This window comes from Periplaneta americana, chromosome 12, assembly GCF_040183065.1.
Source record: "Periplaneta americana isolate PAMFEO1 chromosome 12, P.americana_PAMFEO1_priV1, whole genome shotgun sequence".
Lineage (NCBI taxonomy): Eukaryota > Metazoa > Arthropoda > Insecta > Blattodea > Blattidae > Periplaneta > Periplaneta americana.
The window spans coordinates 121,680,212-121,702,405 of NC_091128.1; the positions used below are offsets into that span (position 1 = coordinate 121,680,212).

Consider the following 22,194-nt stretch of genomic DNA (forward strand, 5'->3'; position numbering starts at 1 on the left):
TTAAGTATTCATTTTTCTACCTGGAACTCGAACCCGAAGCAGCTGGATTTTTATTTGAAACCGCTACCAAAATACTTTCATATCTGACACAAATACGATATGATGTTCATTTACAGAATACACTGTAGCCTACCAACACAGAGGATCGTGAAACAGTTGCACTGTTCTTTGCTCGTTCTATGAAACTTCAAATAAAAAATAAGATGTTTCAGAGATCTGATTGGTTCCTCAAAGAAGTTTGTGTGCCACAGCGCTTGTTACTGCAAGCTACCAGTCCCTGCCGTGTTCACTACTGTTGTGAAAAGGGAAGAAAGGCTTCTGTTTTTAAGCTAAAATATGTGTGCATGTAAACTCTGTGCGACACACATAATTTTGTTATTCATCAATGTGTCTACATGAAAACGTGTTAGAATTTTGAAACGTCTAAAATAAATAAAACATTTATCTAAAAAATCTGTGTAATTTATTTGTTCAAAGCTTAGACATAGGTCTAAAATATCATCAGATCATCTTAGTAAAACAAAAACAAATGTGGATGAGAAATTATCATTGTCTGTCCTTCTTCGACGGACATTAAATACGTCTCTCATTTATTAGTAAATGTGCGCGTAATAAAACTTACGCCTACTGATAATTGTACAGCAGAGCATTTTAAAGATTTCAAATAATTCTTTTACTTGGTTATTTAATGATACTATATCAACTACTGGGTTATTTAGCGTCGATGAATTTGGTGATGGCGAAATAAAGTTACGCTTCTTAGAAAATTTAAATGGATGAAACACATCATTCCCCCCCCCCCCCCAAAAAAAAGAGATTGAGTATGACATGATAAGTTGGAATTGATATTCATAATACCTTTAGCCTTATAAAAGTAATCAATAAACTAATCAAAACAATATTACAGTACAAAACAAAGTTACCTAGGTGCTGTATATGTTTTAAGTGTAACTAACATTACATAACAAAACTCTTATCGCATTAACTTATGCTTTTAAGGTGATATTGGTGAGTAACTTCCTATCATCAGAATATTAAATTAGTTTCTCTAAATGTGATGAAGCTAATAGAGCTGACATTTTTACAACACATTGGCACATATCTTTTGCTTATGATGTAACAGTAGTTGCTTTGTTAATTCATTTCCTTACAAACAATTTCCATGCGAATATTTTCAAAATTTTCAATACACTATCTTCAGTAATACGTATTTACGGTATATTAGATTTACGGAAACATTCTGTAAGGCTACTAAATAAATAGGCCTATATCTGAAAATTTCACTTTTCCATAAAAAAAAGTTGAGAAAATATTTCTTTTGAATAAAAAAATCAAACTTGTGAAAAATGAGCATTAAAATTAAAACTTACATTCTTATAATGCACTTATACTTCTCAGACAAATTTAAAAATTAACACGGATTCAGTTTTAATAAGTTTTCTTCCCTATATCCATTGAATCAGTGCTGGCTATCCCTGAATATAGCTCGACCAAGCGGTATATACTATCTCTTTCGTCTGTCTCTTTCCTTTCCGCTGTAAAGCGCTCAGGCTCTCCTGAGCTCTAAAGTGCGCGCTTGCTCCTATGGGCATCAATTGACATTACTGCTGTAGGCCTATATTTACATCAGGTTCGAATTGATTCCTCTGCTTCCTCATCCGGAAATTTTTCATATCATTGAAATTATAAACGAAATTCAATGTATAACTTACGTAAAGCTTCGAAGCAAAGAAGATATCAACAATAGAAAAAAGAGAAAGAGTAGCAACTATATTGAACTACAAATAATAAATTACCGTAGCGGAGCAATTAACCGTGTCCCATGTATTAAAGTTCCTCCCCAACATAAGTGAAGATTTTTAATAATTATTGTCAAGTTCTATACTTTATTGATAAATTTAACATATTTTTAAATACACGTATATTGGAAGTTTTTCAATTTTAGATCATGATTTTATTGACAAGCTTCACACATTTTAACCATATTTATTTACAAGAAACTGCGGTAAGTAGTTGTTACCTTGTAAGTAGACAGTCTTAAGTCTACAAAATGGCAAGAAAAATTTCGGAATCAACTCGGATACAAACTAACATGAATCCATTCAATAACTGGGAATCAACTCCAATATCACCCATCCAGGAACCCTTCGATAAATGGAAATCAATACTGACGTTTAGGAATCAAATTGGCTGCAGTGATGTCTTGAAATATTGACAGTGTTGATGCAAATGAATGTTGTGTGTCACCAATTGAACGCCGTAAACTCATACATACACAATAAGCTAATGTCATTTAAGGTGTAAATCAATATTTTTTTAAGAAGTGTGGAGATAATGCCATTATCTACTAGCAAAAATCATAGCTGCGAGAGAATCAGTAGTTCTGTAGTATGGGAACTCGTACAGAATTGAATAGGGTACGTATTGCTTTGCTGCGGGAAGCGCTAAGAATTCTGTCTACAGTCGGGAAGGTTTGATTTGTATAAAATTCATAATTTCCCTTCGAATTAGGTCACGACTAAATTAATCGATTCTACGTAGATCTCTTCTTTCATTCTGGGCACACTTTTTGAGCGTAGAATATTTTGATACTATATATTTACCGCAACTATTTTCTTTAACGTTGAGTACAACAGGACTACTCCTGCCGCAGCTGTGGTATTTGCAAATGAGTCATGACATTTTCCTCCTCCCTTCTTAAATATATAGGCCTATACAGATTTTGAATCATTATTACTATCAATATGTCGAGACACAGAAATCCAAGGACGTCACATGATAACAAATGGTTTACACTTCAACTAATTAAAGCACTAAACTTAGTTTCAACTCATATGAGAAGAATAAAATACTGACTAGTCTCTTCTTCAAATAAAGTGTTGCAACAGAGCTTGATTTCTTGTACGTGTCTTGTACCGTTACGCTTCACTGGCTCCAAGCTGCATGCCTACAGATACTACCCCTTCTCATTGGCTCAAACATCAGTGGACGAACAGTGCTTCCTTTGCTCCTTAATAGCGTCTAACGGGTATATCGTTTTTTTTACTTATTATATGAGAGGATTATATTGCGATATAGACCTATTAGAAAAGGGTAGATGTTGTTCTGGTATGGTAAGATAGCCTATCCATCTAATATTTCACAAATTTTTGTTAATGATATTCGAAGTAATCAACGCTTCAAAATTTTCTTATTACAAAATATAGAAACCAAGTGCCAGTTGTCTAGACCCAGTTATAAAACTCGTGGAATCTTATTTGATTTGCAGCGGCAAATTGGAGATTTATCTCTTTTCCAAGGGGCTCTCTGTCTCATATTGTTTAAAACGATGGTCTTACATCATGATAACTAGAAATTCCCATTATTTGTGAAGGTATAATATAGGCAACATGCCAAAAGCTCCAATCTTTCAATTGAGTAATGATAATTATACTAATCATGTTATAGAATTTTACTCTTACTTTGTTTATTTATAGTTGGTAAAGATTTCACATTTAGGCCTAAAGAATATAATTTTCTGTGTTAACGCTTCCTTTAATAATATCAAATTTGCTCGAAGATTTGTCATTATCATTTAGGCTATATGTAAGTTACAAGGATTTATAATTATATTACTGGTTGTTTTGTTTTGTAAAACTCGGACTCTCATTTTGAGAGAGAAACAGGGGTAAAGAGTGTTGGAAAATAAGGTGCTTAGGAAAATAATTGGGGCTAAGAGGGATGAAGCTACAGGGGAATGGAGAAAGTTACACAACGCAGAACTGCACACATTGTATTCTTCACCTGACATAATTAGGAACATTACATCGACATTTGAGATGAGAAGGCATATAGCACGTAGGCCTAAGGGCGAATCCAGAAATGCATAGGCTATATAGTTGTGAGGCCGGAGGGAAAAAGACCTTTGGGGAAGCCCAGACGTAGATGGGAGGATAATATTAAAATTGATTTGAGGGAGGTGTGATATGATCGTAGAGACTGAATTAATCTTGTTCAGGATAGGGACAGATGGCGGGCTTATGTAGAGCGGCAATGAACCTCTGGGTTCCTTAAAAGCCATAAGTAAGTTACTAAGAGGAACTTAGGCGCCCCCACACGCATTATGCGCACGCACGCACACAAACACACATTAACACATGAATTACTCGCACCTTCGTAAGATTATTTTGGTTTCTGGAAAAGCGCCGTCTTCAGTAGAAAACTTTAAAACTAGAATAGTCTACCCGCTTATTTGTCATGCCTGAAGTTTCAATGAATAAAAATATATCCTGTTTTCTGTTGTATGCTACTTACTTTTGTTTTATGCTGTCTTGTAACATATTAATAAATACATTTATTTAAATTTAATTGTATGAATTTATAAATTATTTCTTTTACGAATAGTGGAAAATATTAAACTGACTATGGGAGTGATAGCCAAAATTGAACCCTTGTGAATTAGCGAAAGGCTTTCTATTTAAACGAGAGACGCAAACGTAGGGCTGAGGTTTTTATTGAGAAGGAAATGAAAGCAAATTTAAGAAACACCCTTCTAATTTTAATTTGCAATGAAAGTTTTAAGGGCACGTCTACCATTATTTTTTTATTCTCCAAGTAATGAAATATCGCTAGAGGGTAGGCTTGCTTCAACTTCACTCCCTCAGGAATCACTTGACGGTATTTTATAAATATATGAAAATCAGAGAACGATTCGTCTACATAAAAAACGTCAATTTAAAGTCAATACATGCCTATAATTAAACTCGTTTACGATTCTAATTGAAATCATCGAAGCATGTGGTTCTCTATACAACAAACATATTATTATATATACCACTACAACTACCGCCGTCTTTACAGAGGATAACTTATATGGAATTTTCCATAAGGCTCAAAATCACTTGCCACGGGGAAAAGGGAGGCAAAAGGAAAGTGGGAGGGAGGAGGGTTGTGGTGTGGTAGTGGTACACACAAAAGCTTTTCCTGTGCGCAAGATATACGGTACGAAAAGTCCATTGAGTAAAAGGCAATTATGGGCCCTATTGTTGTACGTCGGTTCTTGTATAACTGTCATCACAACATAGGAGCGGGATGGGTCAGAGATGTTGGATCATCGCGCGAGAGAGAGACTGTGGTGGTGGTAACAGAGGACTGCGATGTCGAATCGACGATAGGGGAGGTGCAGTTTGCCTCTGGCTGCCGCGCGAGCAGGACGTCCGCGTGTGTTTCTCGCCCGTCGTTGTCAGCCAATATTCCGTCCGCTAGGTGTTTTCTCTGATGTGGTGTGAGATATGATCTAGTGATAGATAACCCTGCACATGGAATTCCGTGTATCAGTTGTGGTGATGTGTGAAATGTTGTATTCAGTGTGTGTCATTACAGTCATGTGATTTCTGAGTGTAGTTTTTGTACATTGTTTTGCTTTCTTGATGATTTAGTTCAGATTAGAAGCATGTGGATAACTTAAGGTGGGTAAAATATTATTTATTATTTCTGAATTCGTTTCATGTTAGTCTTAATTAATGTCACTGTATTGTGATACATGTCTTAGCTCTGAGTCCTGAAAAGTATTGATACGTGTGTATTAATTTTAATCGTACATCAATTGAATTGGTATAAAATAATTGAAAAAGTTAATGATTTGGTTAGAATTCTAAAGACGTTAAATTTCAGAGTAAAAGGGATCTGATTGTGTTTTACTTTTTGTCAAACAAGAATTTAATTTCGTAAGACAGGTATAATAAACTCAGTATCATGCAATGATCGATTTACTCTTTTTTTAAACATTATATGCGATTGATTTATTACGAAGAGAAAATCATTTCCCGCTCGAAAAATAGCGTACGTTTAGAAACTTATACAGTAGTAGGCCTGCATGAATCTGTGCAGGTTGTTGCGCATTAAGTAGCTAATATACATAGTAATACAGCACAAAACGTTTGATTTGTGTACAGTATTTAATGTTATAATTTTATGGCAGTGTAAATTACATTTTTCTCGCAATTTTCTGTATTTTAGAGTGCTTAATTTTTGCCGCGTGTTTCGCTTGTGGGGAGTGTCTCCTCGTACAGTAGCTACACGGTGAGGTGACGGGACTATAACGTGAACCAGTTTAATGAAGGAAGGTAGTTTTCAATAAAGAAGGTTCGCCGTATTTTGTAATGAAGAAAGTTTGAATAACGAATGTTTAAGTATACATAAGTAGTTCTTACGTCGAGTTTATTTTATTTTTAAATTCAAGTGCACAGTTGTTAGTTAAACCTGGTAAAAGTGTTATTTCTACTTATCTAAAACCAAACCAGTAACGAAAGGTGAAAAACAACGGAATGTTAGTGTGAGAACTGTAACAATATGTGTTACTGAAATATTCTCTCAAGTGCCGCCAAAAGATGAACATCAGTGTTATCAATGTGCTTCAGTTTCAAATGGACCTTCAACGAAAAAGGTAATGTATAAAACTATAGTCTAAGGCAATAAAATAATATTATTTGAAACCATCTTTAAAATGTAGTTATATAGGTACACCATTTTTTACTAGTAAAATGTTCAAGATTAACATGACAGTACCATTGACACCTGACTATTTCAATTTGAACACAAAAATGTAGCCTATTAACGCAGAACCATTTTCAACTAAATGCACTATAGATAATACTAATATAACCTGTAGGCTGCATAGCTAGCGAACTATTAATATGCCCTATAGGCTACTCATAACATATATTTTGAAGGAGATTTGAAGTAACTTAATAATTCCTAAAGTTTTAGGTACAGTCAGGATTTTACAAAATATTACGCATACACAGAAATAGTTTTATACTGTATTTGATATTTTATTAACATTCCTGCAAGTATTGCGGTATTTCTGGAAAAATAAAAACATAAGCTGATATTCAACTTTCGTAATACATAGCGTAAATAGCCTACATTTATTATTATTAGACTACTAATTTATTAATATTACAGTGTGTAGGCCTACCTATTAAAGTTTTTAGAAACAACTTAATTAATGGGATTGGTAAATACAATTTTTAAAACTGTTAATCTTTACGGCAAAACTCAAACTTGCTGCATAATAAAGCTGCGCAATATATTAATATTTGGTAATGAATTCAGCAACTTACATTTGATAAAGTGATAAGTAGGCTTAGCCTACTATTGAAGCTAAATAAATTTAACTGGCTAAAAATATTTATTTTATTTATATTGAAGTTTCTATCAAAACGTTTCCGCGCCGTTGCATCATGGTCTGAGGCAGTTGTCGGAGAAGATTACGTCATATAAAATGCAGCCCGCAATACGCAGTAAAGGGACTGTAGGAGGGAGAGGATACCCAAACTAATTAACATTGCACGAACAAGAGGAGGGAGATCATGCCTTATCCCTCCGCCCTGTTTGTGTAATAAGGGGTTGATTCGCGAATCACGAAATGTCGACCACTGGTCTAAGGCATCATGCCTGGACTCGCGTTACGGAATGAGCGCTGGTTCGAGTCCTCGTGGGGTAAGAAACTTCCTATTAATATTTCGGCCAGTGCACGAGACCGGTGCCAACCTAGCATCGTGATGAATTTGGAGAGCTACGAAAGGTAGCGAAATCCGATTGCGAAAACCAGGTATAACGGCTGGGTGGGCGGGATCATCGTGCTGACCACAGGTTTTCTCCTTGCTGGTTGGATAATCGTTTACCTCTACTGAGGCATGTGGTCGAGAGACCAGCAGCCGGCTGGTCGGCCTTGGTTCTTATTGGCTGTTGCGCTACTGATTATTCTAGCAAATTTAAACTGAACTGAATAATAATAATAATAATAATAATAATAATAATAATAGTAGTAGTAGTAGTAGTAGTAGTAGTAATAATAATAATAATAATAATAATAATAATAATAATAATAATAATAGACCTAATAATTAGGGTTCGGATTCTAAGGTGTTAAAAATCTGGAAAATACTTATATTTATGTGCTAAAAATCGGGAAAATATGTGACAAAAAACGAAAAATATTTAATTATGTTTCAATTATTTTATGTGAATATAAACAATATGGAGTACTCACCAGTATAAATTACGGTATGCTGTCTCACCAACTGCTGAAGAATTACAGTACACAATGAGATTTATCCTCATGTTGTCCATCACAAATGACTGACGATTATCACGTAACACTGCCTTGTACAGTACTTACTTACAAATGGCTTTTAAGGAACCCGCAGGTTCATTACCGCCCTCACATAAGCTCGCCATCGGTCCCTATCCTATGCAAGATTAATCTAGTCTCTATTAACATATCCTACCTCCCTCAAATCCATTTTAATATTATTCTCCCATCTACATCTTCACCTCCCCAAAGGTATTCCCATCTCGAGGCTTATTGTATGGATTCGTAACAAGCTGTTTTTTTTTTTTTACGGTGATGGGGTATTAGCCTTTCGGTCAATCCCCAAGCTGGAGGACCAACCCTTATCGGCTCTCCACGACTGCTTATTCAATATATTCGCAGCTACCCTCTGGAGGCCGTCTCCTCGCTCCGCAACCTGAGAACGCGCCATGCCATGGTGATTGGGAAAAAGAGTGTCCTGGTCATTGAGAAACAACATGTTTATGATTGAAAACGAAAACAGAGGCAATTGATGTTCATGAAATTATTATTTCTTCCTGACTTAGCGAAACAGAGGCAATTGATTTATTTTTTATTTATTTAATGCAGGGCTGTAGAGTTTATCTTTAGCCGTGATAATGGCAACATGCAATAGTGTGAGACAAGTAAACAAATATACAAATAAATAAACAAACATTGAGAAGAGTACAAAAATAGTTCATCTCAGCAAGAATAATGGAATAAATTTATATTTGGATGGCCATCATCTTCTCTCTTGCTTCCCAGTACTTCTCTACCAGTGTTGTGGAGGACAGAGGCAATTGATGTTCATGAAATTATAATTTCTTCCTGAATCAGAGTTATGATACCTTATAAGGCACTCCTAAATGACATATCAATGTTTATATGTGTTAGTTACAGTACTTACTTACTTACAAATGGCTTTTAAGGAACCCGAAGGTTCATTGCCGCCCTCACATAAGCCAGTACAACTTTTTAGTGACAACAGCTCTTATCGCTTGTGATGAGAGAGTAAACTGCAGTTCTACAGGTCCACAGATAGGCAATTCCGAGAAACAGTTGCCAGTTGTCACGTCTAAGCAACTGCACTGAAAATTCGGGTAATGATTAATCTGAAATGAGGCTCCTGTCGAAAATTATTTATTGAAACCTTAATTTTTATGTGTCTTATTTTGCGAATGTTTGTAAATATCTACTTACATAAAAAATTCAAAATATATGTTTTATGTAAAATAAAATTCAAAATAGGCCTATATGTTTTATGTAAAATAAAATTTAACATATAACCTGTGTTCAGGTGACTTTGTCCGAAATTAAAAAAACATAATTACGAGTATCTATTACAGTGCAAATAAAATATTTATTTACTTAAGAATCCTAGCTCCAATAATAATAATAATAATAATAATAATAATAATAATAATAATAATAATAATAATAATAATTTTAAACTGCAATTAATATTTACTTTCTCATTATGTGAAATATTGTGGAGCTATAAATATATATTCGGAGATTTTGATAGAAATAAATTTTTCAGAATCCCTGATGCAAAAAATACGTTTTTAGGTGGTTCTATAGGGCATACTGTTTGTGTTCAGTTTTTTTTTGTTGTGATTTTACCTCTAAACCATTGAACATGTTTTTTTCATACTCGCCATCTACGAGTTAGTTTGTTAGGAAAAGATGCACATCAAACATATTAATATTTAGTAAAAAAATTAATTAGTCTTCACTTGAACTCCGACACACACAATGGCGATTCTCTGTTCAAATTAAATAAAATGAGAGATTTTCCTTTGAGATTGTTTTGTATTGCGTAGGAAAGTGAAAAAATGAAATTGTGTAGTTCATATGGAAGAAAAAATGTTTTCCCGGGAGAAATTAATTATTATATTCAGAATTATTTATACTTTTAGTTGCGATTTTAGCCTTTTTTCCTTATAAGATGACGCAATGTAGAAGATTAGCATTCACTAGTTGTAAACTAGTTATCTATAGGTGAATTTCCACATGAACAATTAGTATTACAAAAGGTTCTTTACATGAGAGCATTGCATACCAAGGACACTAACGACGTGTATTTTCCAAGTGGGGGTTTATGAAGATCTCAGCTATCAGAGTGGTGCGAGGCTTGCCCGGAAAAATGTTCAGTAATTTGATCTTGTGAGAGGAATTTTAGAACATCTGACAGCGTAAATAATAATTATGAGCCAGTTATTTAAGAGTTTCAAGCACAAATGTTCATAAAAAATGCTTGAAAAATAAAGAAAATAAAATTGCAATAGCTGAACCCAAAGGTAATAAGTAGGATCTATATTTTTGTCAGTATAGGCCTAACTGAAAGTGTTCGCTTTCTAAGGAAAAGAAAATAATAACAATTAATAGGCCTAGATTTTAAAAATGAAATCTAACTTTCACACCTAAGCATTTAAGCTTCCATACTTATAACAACTAGAATATATTTTGTTCTTTTTATCTCTCCTACAAAACAATTGCTATGTAAGAGAATGATGATTAAACCTGGCGGAGCTCGCACATATTTTCCTAGCATACATGCTCGCTTCGGGTCTGTCAGTCCCAATCTAGATATTTACAAAAATGATGATCTTAATGTTATTATATTATAGAGTATTTTTTTTGGTAAATGAGAGTTTAACTATGTCTTTACACAGTAACGTAGAACATGTAAACTATTTGCTCTGGCTCTCGGAGACCCAGTGCGTGTTCTGCCGGCTTAAATGATCTCACTAGCAATTTACAGCAATTCCAATATAAATAATTTACTTTTTACATACATCAATCTAAAAAATAAATATTGTAGAGCTGGGGGGGAGGGTCTCTACTTAGTCTACTTAACTGATATATTAAATTAAATCAAGTATCTTAGTCTAATTTTTTTTTAATTATAGGGCCTAAACAATGATTTTTTGTGCAATCTAAAAAACGAAAGTATATTTTATTATTCGGTTGTATAGTAAACGATTTAATTTGTGTATGTATTTTAAATAATAATTCAAGAAAATAAACTGTAAACAGTGGTATTATTCTGAACATAAGAATTTATTATTAAACGCGTAAACGGTAGATAATACAGTAAGTAGAGACGAGAATTCCATGCAAATGCATGTTTTTATAGGAACATAAGACACAGCTCAAACTTAGTACTTATCCATTTCATTACTTTCCGGTTCCAAATATGTGTGCTTTTCCCTTGCATATTTGCATGTTATGGCCTTTTTGGAGATAGAAACATGCATTATGCATATTTAAGCAATATTTAGCTTAATCATGCATATAATACACATTATATTCAGTTTAAATGCGTGTTTTAATGGCTTTGAGTGGCCACTTCAGTTTCTCGATTTTTATGTCTCTTATTTTAGCTTCAGGAATCAGAATAGAAGGAGAAAAAGAAAAAAAAACTAAATAACAGAAAAAGATTCATTCAAGTTTGCACCCATAACTTCTTGCGATGTAGCAAAGTCATTCTCTGCATACAAAAACATATTGACTGACAAGCGCAGGAACCTCACAGAAACCAATTTATAAAGTTATTAACTGTGAAATAAAAGTGAAGTGAAATAAGAAATTTGGAACAAAAATGAAAATGCATATTTTAATGTATTTTTCGCTTAATCGTGCATGTTTCATAGTTTGAATAGCATGAATGCATGCATATTTTAGGTTTTTATAGTGCATGAGATTCTTGTCTCTAATAATAAGATATGTGTATCTTCGTGGTACTTATTTCTTAATTGTATAGAAGTTTCTGGTAAAAGCTAACTAAACTAGACATCGTAAACTTTCGTCGCATAAGTAAAGTATTGTGAAGTTGCAGAAATTGTAATTGAAGATTTCACGTAAATACATTTCCTGCCCCTTATAATTTATGCCCTTTTGCTTTCGAAGTTTCTAGAAAATGTAAGATTGGACGGGATTTTAGAATTTTTATTCCTATACAAATTTATAAAAAAACAAACTATAGAAGATACGTAATAATTTTTTGAAATTCTTCAATTTTATGATATATTTGGCACCTACCAAAATTTTAATATGTCATTGAAGTTTCTGGAAAACCAGAACAGGATTGGATGATAATTTTTACAGTCCTTGAATATTATAATAATATAACCACTAACTAATCATTTTATAAGCACGTTTGAAATCTCTGGCAAAACCTACACCGAACTGGATAATAAGATTTTGTAAGTTTCATTCGTTCGTTCTCATCCCATCCACTCCGTCTCCCGTGACACTGCATGAAATGCAGCGAGAGTAGACTTTCGTAACTTCTTTAGCCTAGTTTCTCTTCTCGTCCTTTATAATTCTTGAACTGTTCATTCGGACTCGTTTGCATTTTTATTACAAGTAGAAAACTACGCACTGCCTTCAGGTTCATCATATAGAAAAAAGCATGGGCGAAGTTCACATTTCTTACTGAGTCGAGACACATAAGCCTATAGGCCTAAGATATTTTTTTTCCAGCAATTTTAAAATATTTTTACTCTAATTCATTAATCAAGTAGGCCTACAAGTTGTAATTTTTATCTTTTATGAAGTACGAGTTCATATTAAATTTACTAAGAATGAATCTTATAAAAATAACTTTGTCGTAATTTACGTTTCATAAATGAGTTAATCATTACATTATATCTGTTGCAATCTAAAACTGTGCAGAATACAGAAGGGTAAAATATTATAATAGGACCTATGTACAAATTCAAGTTACTCGTATTTGAGATGTGAAATAACTCAAAGTTATATTATATATATTATATTTGCCATATTTAAGTAGACAGACAGGCAGACAGACAGACAGACAGACAGACATCAATAACTGAAACATATGTGAATATGTTTTTGTATATTAGCTTATCTTTCGCTGATGTCACTGTTTTAATCTTTAGTCATAGGCTATAAACCGGGAAATAAATTCAAATATGAGAATTAATATTGTTAAAAATTGGTTATATGCAAACCTTCTGTCTCTCAACATTAACAAAATAACAACTATATCTCTTTCTTAAAATAAAATAGGACCTCCTTCAAGCGAAAATAATTTCAAAATAACTTTACAGACCAGAAATTATTCATATATTAGCCTAATCCTTGCTTATGTCCTACAATTCTTACTTGCGAACAGGCTAAATATTTAGGCATCACAATGGACCAAACTTAGCCTACGTTAGGAAAAACATATAGATTGTCTTTACCTAAATTAAGGAATGTTTTTAAAGATCTGCATCAACAACATAGTCTAGGAGCTTTTACCTATCCCTCCAAGAAATATATATTTTTCTTAATCGTTACCTTCAATATTAAATTTTAAAAAGATCCTAGACTATGTGGTTGATGTAGATACTTAGAATTTTTCTGTAAAAGAATCATTTAATTAATTATTGTAAATTTTATTATTTATATGTTTTACGGTTGTAAAAATAATTATGTAAATTTGATATTATTTTTACGGGTGAATAGTGTTTTATAAAGTATAATGAATGTATATATATTAAGCATGTTCATTTAGCTTTACTAAATTTTTGCAGACTAATGGTGAACCTCCCCCCTTAAACTGAAACTGTAATTGAAATGCTTAATTTTGATTATAATTATTAAATGGTATGCGAAAAAAAGTTCATAATTTTGTGTTAAAAGTAGAGCGCGGTAATTCATCACCTGTTCCTAATATGCTTAAGCTTTTCCTACTTCATTTTTATTTTATCGAAAATTTGTTCTAGTAGCATTAGGGTCTATATTACTACCTGAAAAAGAGATTGTTTTTTTTTAATTTCTTCGTTTTTTATCATATTTCAAGAACAACAGCAAATGTAAGTGTTAAAAAGTGGGATTATTTGGCTAAGTTACTTTTAAACATTATTTAAATTATTTATTGGACACCCACTTTAATTTTAAGATAAACTTACGTTTTCTTCATTGCACAAGAAAGGGATTATTTTTGTAGTTCCAAAGTAAAATGTGTAACTTCACATATAAATTTGCAATTAAAGTAGTCTGCATATGGGCCTATTTATGTTAATTACTTTTGCACAGATTCACATGGCATTGTTATTCGTATTATTGTAATCTCTTATAATATTATCATGCTAATTACGAAAATAGGGATTTGAAATATATATCTAGTAATTTGTAATCAGAATCCTAACCGTGTAACTTGTGACGCAACCAACAGTAGTAAACAGCAGTTTTATATTACGTATGTGCATTTGTTTGCAAGTGTATAAATACTATCTTGTGATAAGAAGCAAATTATATTACAATAGACCATTGGCAAGGTCTCGCCTGACTTTCAAATAATTTTTAGTGAGAACGATCGTGGGTCATACGAATACATTTGCAACTTACATAAAATTAACATTTTTGCGTATAAAATGTATCTTTGCTTTGCTATATTTCCAATCTTAGTTTTACAATGTATTTCGTTTAGTTATCTCGAACATTTTCGTCTGAAGAAATTTAATTGGAGGCGTAATCATATAGAAAGTAAAATATTTTTTTGTAAAATTATATAAGATATTATTTTCGCTCTAGTTCCTAAAAGTTATCCAACGGTTTGAGTTACTTCAATTTTGCAAAAGCCGTTATTATAAATAATTTAATTAATAGTTTTTTTTCAGAAGACGTTTACAATTATTCGACATATAATCAACTTATAAAGTAGGCCTAATAATAATAATAATAATAATAATAATAATAATAATAATAATAATAATAATAATAATAATAATAATAATAATTTTCTCTAGTAGATAGTTTTTGGAGATTTACTGTGCACAGTAGGCCTATTTCTTTAACAGTTCTCATGTAAGAGAAGAAATATGATGAAAGAAAATCTTTATATGCGAAATCGAATAGGCCTAATTCTTGATTTTGCTAGGCTCCTCTTTTTGCAAATAAAGATTCATTGATGTTTAATACACATAATTATTTTTACTCCACAGTTTTCCATTTAATTGATTCATAGGTATAGAATATGGCCAAATTTCGTCCAGTAGTTCATGAGAAATCGCTGTACAGAAAGACGACATGATACGTAGACCTACTGCGTTATCATCACGTTTTCTAAATACTTGTATTTCCTTGAAACACTCCATATTTGTTTTTTGCAGCATCACGAAAATAGAAATTTGATTTATGAAATTATTCTTCTGTAAAACTGTGATGGTCAGATTTCCATTTTGGTGTTGTATCGATCCTTCAATAATGTATTTGTGATTATTTCGAGAACAGTCAATCCGTTTGGTATAGAAATGTTAGAAATATGCTACTTTTAGCAGTTATCCTGCCAAATGAATAGAAAAATTCACATATTAGTATTTTTTTCGCTTAAATTGTTCTGTCAGACACCTGTGGTGAATGCAATAGTGTTGTTATGACGTGGAGGTTTGTGAATGTCTAGTATGATATCCTGTTTTATCTTACAGTAGGCCTAAATGAAGGACCTGTGTCATATAGACGCCACATAATTAGAGTTTAGACTCGTTTCTGACTAGTCAGAAAGTTAAAATACCGTCTGATCCACTTGGAAAAAAGGTAAAATATAATTGAATCGCACTTTTTAGAAAGGAATTAAGTCAAAATTTGCTACTTTTCAGGAGAGCATAAAACTTTTTTTTTCATGTAACTTACATATAGCAGAACAGAACATTCAAGATTTACATTATATAAAGGTAACATGGGATTGAATTTAATGATAACAGGCTTTTGAAGAAAATTTTGTGCTAGAATGGTATACATGTATTTCTAAATTTAAGACTTAGTTCCTTTCTTCACTGGAAATTGTTTTTGAAAGAAAAAAATAAAAATATACTAAGTTAACAATATTTATTCAATACATATCTACATGTATTTTGATTAAATTTACATGTTAGAAATATTAAGATAATATGAATGAAAAAAATAATTCAAAATGGACAAGTTTCTTAAAAAAATTGACACATGTGAAATGACTAGTGAGTCTCATTCATGGTGCGCCAGGACCGGTGGTGGTAGAATATGAAAACATTTCTTCGTAAAATTCTTTAGCATTTACATCACTGATGTACTTCATTAGTTTCTTAAGGTCTTCATTCTTTTGGCCATTGATGCGCACTATTCCTTCTGGATATGCCTTTGTTAGTTCCAGTGTCAAACTTCGTAAATTTTCCTTCCCAAGGTGAAACCTACTGATTACGTTACTCTTGATACGAGTATATAGACGATCTTCTACAACACCAGGACTGTCTGAGCTGTATGTTAATTCCTTATGTATAGAGGGTGCGAAATGAAACTTTCTCTCACAAGGATTCTTTGAAGTTTCTTCCGATATGGTATTCTTTTTGAAAATTTTAGGCCACCACATATCAAAGTTCCTGATCAATCAGTTTTTCAGAGCCCATAAGTTTATCTATTGCATTTTGTTTGCTTTATACGATTATTTCTACATATTATTTTATTGTATACACCTTATCAGCCCTTGTTATTGCTTTTCTGAAAATCCCAAAATCCCGAATTATTCACATTCATCTCCAGAAACTCTTACTCGCTTTATAGTGTAATATTATGCTCATAACATTCATCCTGTCTTTGTCATTTGGGGGTCATCTTAGTGAAATTACTGGCTCATGTATTGACGCACACAACTTTCTCTGTTATGAACATACTTTAAGAATAAAATAATGACATTGTAAGCAACTTACCACTTCATTTTTACCTATACATTCACTGTTGTCTGTATAAACACATGTTTCGTAAGCAAGTCTAACAATATAGCAAAAATTAACAGAGTTCCAAACGGTGAAGAAATGCGTTAAGATCTGACTTAGTTATTTTCTTTGCCGTAGTATAAATATCACGGTGATGTTAGAGACACATGGAAAGTTCTGACTAAGTTACTTTCTTCGCCAGTCAATGTGTCTTGGTAGTAGTAATCATTTAGCTAATAAAAACAAAAAATGGCAAATTTTGACTTAGTTCCTTCCTAAAAAGTGCGATTCAATTGTTATAAAAGTTACCAGGAATATTATTTATTTATTTATTTAAATTTAAATATACAGAATAAAGAATATAATTACAAACAAGAGAAATAGAAATAAAATAATATAATCAATATTAAAAAGGAGATACAGTAGTATTAACAAAATTTGAGACCGAATGAGCAGCGCTCGTGTTCGGTCGCAGTTCAGATATAATATTAATAGGCCTATAAGAGAATATAAAATACAATAAAATAGGAAAGGTCCACACCTGTGGAGTAACGGTCAGCGCGTCTGGCCGCGAAACCAGGTGGCCCGGGTTCGATTCCACGTTGGGGCAAGTTACCTGGTTGAGGTTTTTTCCGGGGTTTTCCCTCAACCCAATTTGAGCAAAAGCTGGGTAACTTTCGGTGTTGGACCCCGGATTCATTTCACCGGCATTATCACCTTCATCTCATTCAGACGCTAAATAACCTAAGCTGTTGATAAAGCGTCGTAAAATAATCTACTAAAATAAAATAAAAATAGGAAATAAAATTAAAATTACAGTTACAGAAATTATATAATACAATATTAATATAAGAGAAATATAGAAAATAAAAAATAAATAATAAATAAATAAATAAAATGAAATAGGAACTAAAATTTAAATTTCAGCGGCAATGGAATTATATAATATAATATTAACACTAGAGAAGAATAATATCGCACGAAAAGATACTTTAATCTTGTTAAAAAGCAGGAGTTTTGTGTTATTGTTTTATAAACCGAAGAAATCAGATTAGCAACTTAGCAACGACTGAATAAACAAAATGTCTTTTACTCCAAAGCAACGAGAGAAATAGCCTATGCGTTGCGGTTTGTAAAATCTTAAAATATTAACATCAAGTCAAAGTCGTTTTTGCCGTATGTTGTTCGGTTAGTTCGAATTGAAAGTCGATGTTATGATATCGCACGTTTGAATTAAGTGGATTTTTTTAACATACTACATAATGCTGGCCGTCCGTAGACGTGTTCTCGAAAGCGAAACTGCTATTAGCGCTGCTGTCTGCTGTGACATCAAGTCCCAACGTGGGAATGGTGTTCCGGCAAGATGGCGCACGTTCTCAATGCCCAGAAAAGTTCGTGATTTCCCGGATTTAACATTTCACACCAACTATTGGGGTTATGGTGGGCCAATTACATGACCTCCAAATTCTCCAAATCTTAGCGCCACCGGTTTCTTTGAGGTTTTGTGAATTATGATTTCTACGCACAGAAACTCAGGAATGTTGATGATCTCAAAGAAAAGATTGTCTCAGCTTTTGAAAAAATAACTCCTGAGGTGTTGGTCTCACGATGTGAATTGTAATGTTTACGAAATTGTGGGCACATTAAGATCTGACGTGCTCAAAAGTCCCGTACTTCTAGAACGTATTTACAGATTACTGAAAAAAAATAGCAAGAGTTCTCTTGTTATTGTGTTTTTATTATTTGTCTTCTCTCACGGATCATTCAGTTCTTTGCTCCATAAGGTGAAAGGAACAATCGCATGATAAGAGGAAGAAATGGAGGGCGGAGGTAAACCACACACAATTTTCAGGTATAGGCCTATTTTTTCCCATACCTTTGCTGTACATTTGTGGCATGTAATCTGCACACAGATGGATAGTTACACAGCAGTTCAACATAAAGTATTGGTCCTTGAACACAGTTGTTTATAAGTGGTATCTATGCTGCAATAAGTGTTGTATGGAGTGAAGCCAATGTCATTGGATGTACATTCCACCTAAGTCACTCTTGGCTTCGTCAGATTAAAAAAAAATAGGATTTAATAAACAAATATAAAAGTGATTCTGAAATCGGCAGGTGGTTAAAATTTGTATTCGCTCTACCATTTTTAGACCTACATGAGGATGGCGACCGTTTTGTATCTGATTAGTGGCCATTAAGCCACAAGATGAAAAGCTAGATAACTTTTGTGACTATTTTAGTAGACGATGACGCTACCTTTCCTCCTTCAATCTGGGCAGCTAAAACAGAAAGCTTGCAGCGACAACTAATTAATGTCTGTGAATATTTTCATATTAGATTTAACAAGACATTATTTTACTCTATTCATACTGATATTTATACTTTTACAAACAGGTTAATATACATGTACGTGAAAATTCAGGGGATATCTGCTGCAGCAAAAATAAAAAATAAGGCTCCTTAAAGAAGAAAGAATCTATGGAGAGAAATATAAGAGATTTTGCTGAGAAGCATATATCCCGATTGGAATTCATTAAGCGAACAAAATACCACCTACCAATAATACAACAAGAAAATTAGAAACGTGTTAATATCTTCAATTTGATTAAATAAATTTATAGCATATGTGTATGAATTAATCAAGCTATATTATATTTGTATTCTATAATTTTGAAATATATATTAGTCCTACTTTTCACGTGCGATATTTATTCTTCTCTAGTGTTAATATTATATTATATAATTCCATTGCCGCTGTAATTATATTTTAGTTCCTATTTTATTTTACTTATTTATTTTTATTATTATTATTTTTTATTTTAATATTATATCTGAACTGCGACCGAGCACGAGCGCTACTCATTCGGTCTCAAATTTTGTTAATACTACTGCACCTTCTTTTTATATTGCTTGTATTATTTTATTTCTATTCCTCTTGTTTGTTTTGTAATTATATTCTTTATTCTGTATATTTAAATTCAAATAAATAAATAAATAAACAATAAACAATATAAATTATTGGTTAATACGTTAATATTGTAATAGGAGTATGTTCAAAGGAAATACATGCCATTATGGCTCTGTGTGCAATTTACATCCTGTTTTTGTTACTTGGGTTGTTTGAGTGTGCAGATTACATATCCAAAATCGGTGTGTGCAAATTACATGTGTGTAAATTACCTTCTTTCAGGTCATATACCTGAAACGTTGTGTGCAGTTTACCGCCCCCGGAAATGAAAATAACTAAGGACACTTTGTGAGGAACAAATTTTCACAATCCTGACAATAGGGTCTATTATTCTGACCGATTCTAATGATACATTTTTATTCCTTTATTTTAGTCACTTATCTTTACTTCTGTTTAGATTAGGAGTTTCTTCGACGCCACCTAGATAGACTATACTTTTCATTTTTGCCTGTATTTTCTGGTGTATTATGTCATTATTAATTCTATACAGTTGTATAATATTCCGTACAAAATTTAATAACATTTCCATATTTAGGGTATGCAATATTTTTATTTCATTATTCAATCGTTAAGAATCCTAAAAAAACTTGCATAACAATAACATGCGAAATTGTGTAGTAAGCCTATAAGCCTACTTTTTTATTATAGATGTTACATAGAATTTAATCCCGCAGAAAAAGACTTCGTATTTTTACTGGTTCTTCCTATGACGCCCATTGCAGACTTCTATTTGTTAAGGAGGGTATTTTGACAGCCATTAATCTTGTATATATCAGTGCTTAATCAAAGTTAAAAATAATTTAAACAAATTCCTTATGAAATCCCATACTCCACTACGTTTAATTATTAGTTCGATATACCCAATGCAATATTACATGTATACTAACTACAAGGTGGTTTAGAACCAGTAGCGGCTGGTGGTCAAAATAATGAGTGTGCTACAATCTCTATATCGGCCTACTGTAGAGGCATACACTTATGTATTTATCTTAATTTGAGACTCGCCTAGTGACGAAATATGAAGCCCATACGACGTTCTTTCGTACTGCAGAACTTGTCATTTGGTGTTAAACCCCTCCATCTTGGACATCATACACTTTTCTATTGACAGTATTGCAAGAGCAGTGAAACGATCCTGGGACATAGGGTTCCTTAAAAACGTTTTTTTGCGTTTCAAACAAGAAAAACATCTTTCTGGTTCAGCAGTGGTCATTGGTGTTGTAACCAAAATATTTTAACAACTTCGTTACTTCACATAATGGATCTTGTAAATTAGACTATGTATTGTGACAATTGAACAGCTCCATCTATATTTCGGAAGTCGGGTCTTCCGTATAGAAATCCAAGTTATATCTGGAACACTCTTTTGTTCAGTATAGTATACTGTAGCTGTTGACAGCAACTTTAAGTGGTAGATGGCAGCACCAGTCGGACACTTGAATTACCAAATATATCGTAAATAGTTCGAGTTCCTCCACAAACAAGCATTCTTTCGTTACGCTTTACTTTTGCAATCTCCAAGCTGTGTTGTGCTGAAGCTGACTATAGCACTTTCCCGCGTAAAAATAGCCAATCAGAGCAGTGATTTCAGCTTCGCACATGCGCGTAACTGTCTACATTTTCATTTGGACTTGTGAGTAGCACAACTATCCCCCTGAGGCACCAAAAAGCGAAAAGCGAAGACTAAACACTTCATAACGCGTCATGAACGTAACCACGGGAAATTGCCAAATGACAGATCAAATACTATGGTATTACAAATACATTATTTGAGCAAATATTATCATTGTGCTGTAGCACTGTAGCACATAAGGACGGGCCGCCCCTGTTTAAAACATGTTTAATAAATTACCGTCTGAAGCCCACAAATTAAATCTGACTAGATTTGAAACTGTACTGAAACAGTGGCTTGTTAATAATCGATTTTATGTCTAAATGAGTTCTTAATTTAAATGTAAATACTTACTTATGGCTTTTAAGGAACCCGGAGGTTCATTGCCGCCCTCACATAAGCCCGCCATCGATCCCTATCCTGAGCAAGATTAATCCAATCTCTACAATCATATCCCACTTCCCTCAAATCCATTTTAATATTACTTATCCTCCCATCTACGTCTCGGCCTCCCCAAAGGTCTTCCCCCCCGGATTCCCAACTATAACACTCTATATGCATTTCTGGATTCGCCCATACGTGCTACATGCTCTGCCCATCTCAAACGTCTGGATTTACTGTATGACTTGAGGCTTTCCCGGCGTTTGATGTAGAATAACTCTTCTTGGGTTCTCAGCCAGGTGAGTTGGAGATTAGCTTCCAAGCTTTCGACGGCTAGCTCTGCCATCTTCGTCCCTGAAGAAGATGGCAGAGCTAGCCGTCGAAAGCTTGGAAGCTAATCTCCAACTCACCTGGCTGAGAACCCGAG

The 22,194-nt window shown here is 33.1% G+C and overlaps 1 protein-coding gene across 1 annotated transcript in view; it reads left to right on the forward strand.

Annotated features, from left to right (window-relative positions):
- Positions 1 to 5,061: 5,061 nt before the first annotated feature.
- Positions 5,062 to 22,194, forward strand: part of LOC138710867 (uncharacterized) — a 2,470,114-nt gene continuing 2,452,981 nt past the window's right edge. The window contains exon 1 of the mRNA XM_069842040.1: positions 5,062 to 5,447. The gene's annotated coding sequence lies outside the window, so the exon portion shown is untranslated. The remainder of the gene's footprint in view (positions 5,448 to 22,194) is intronic.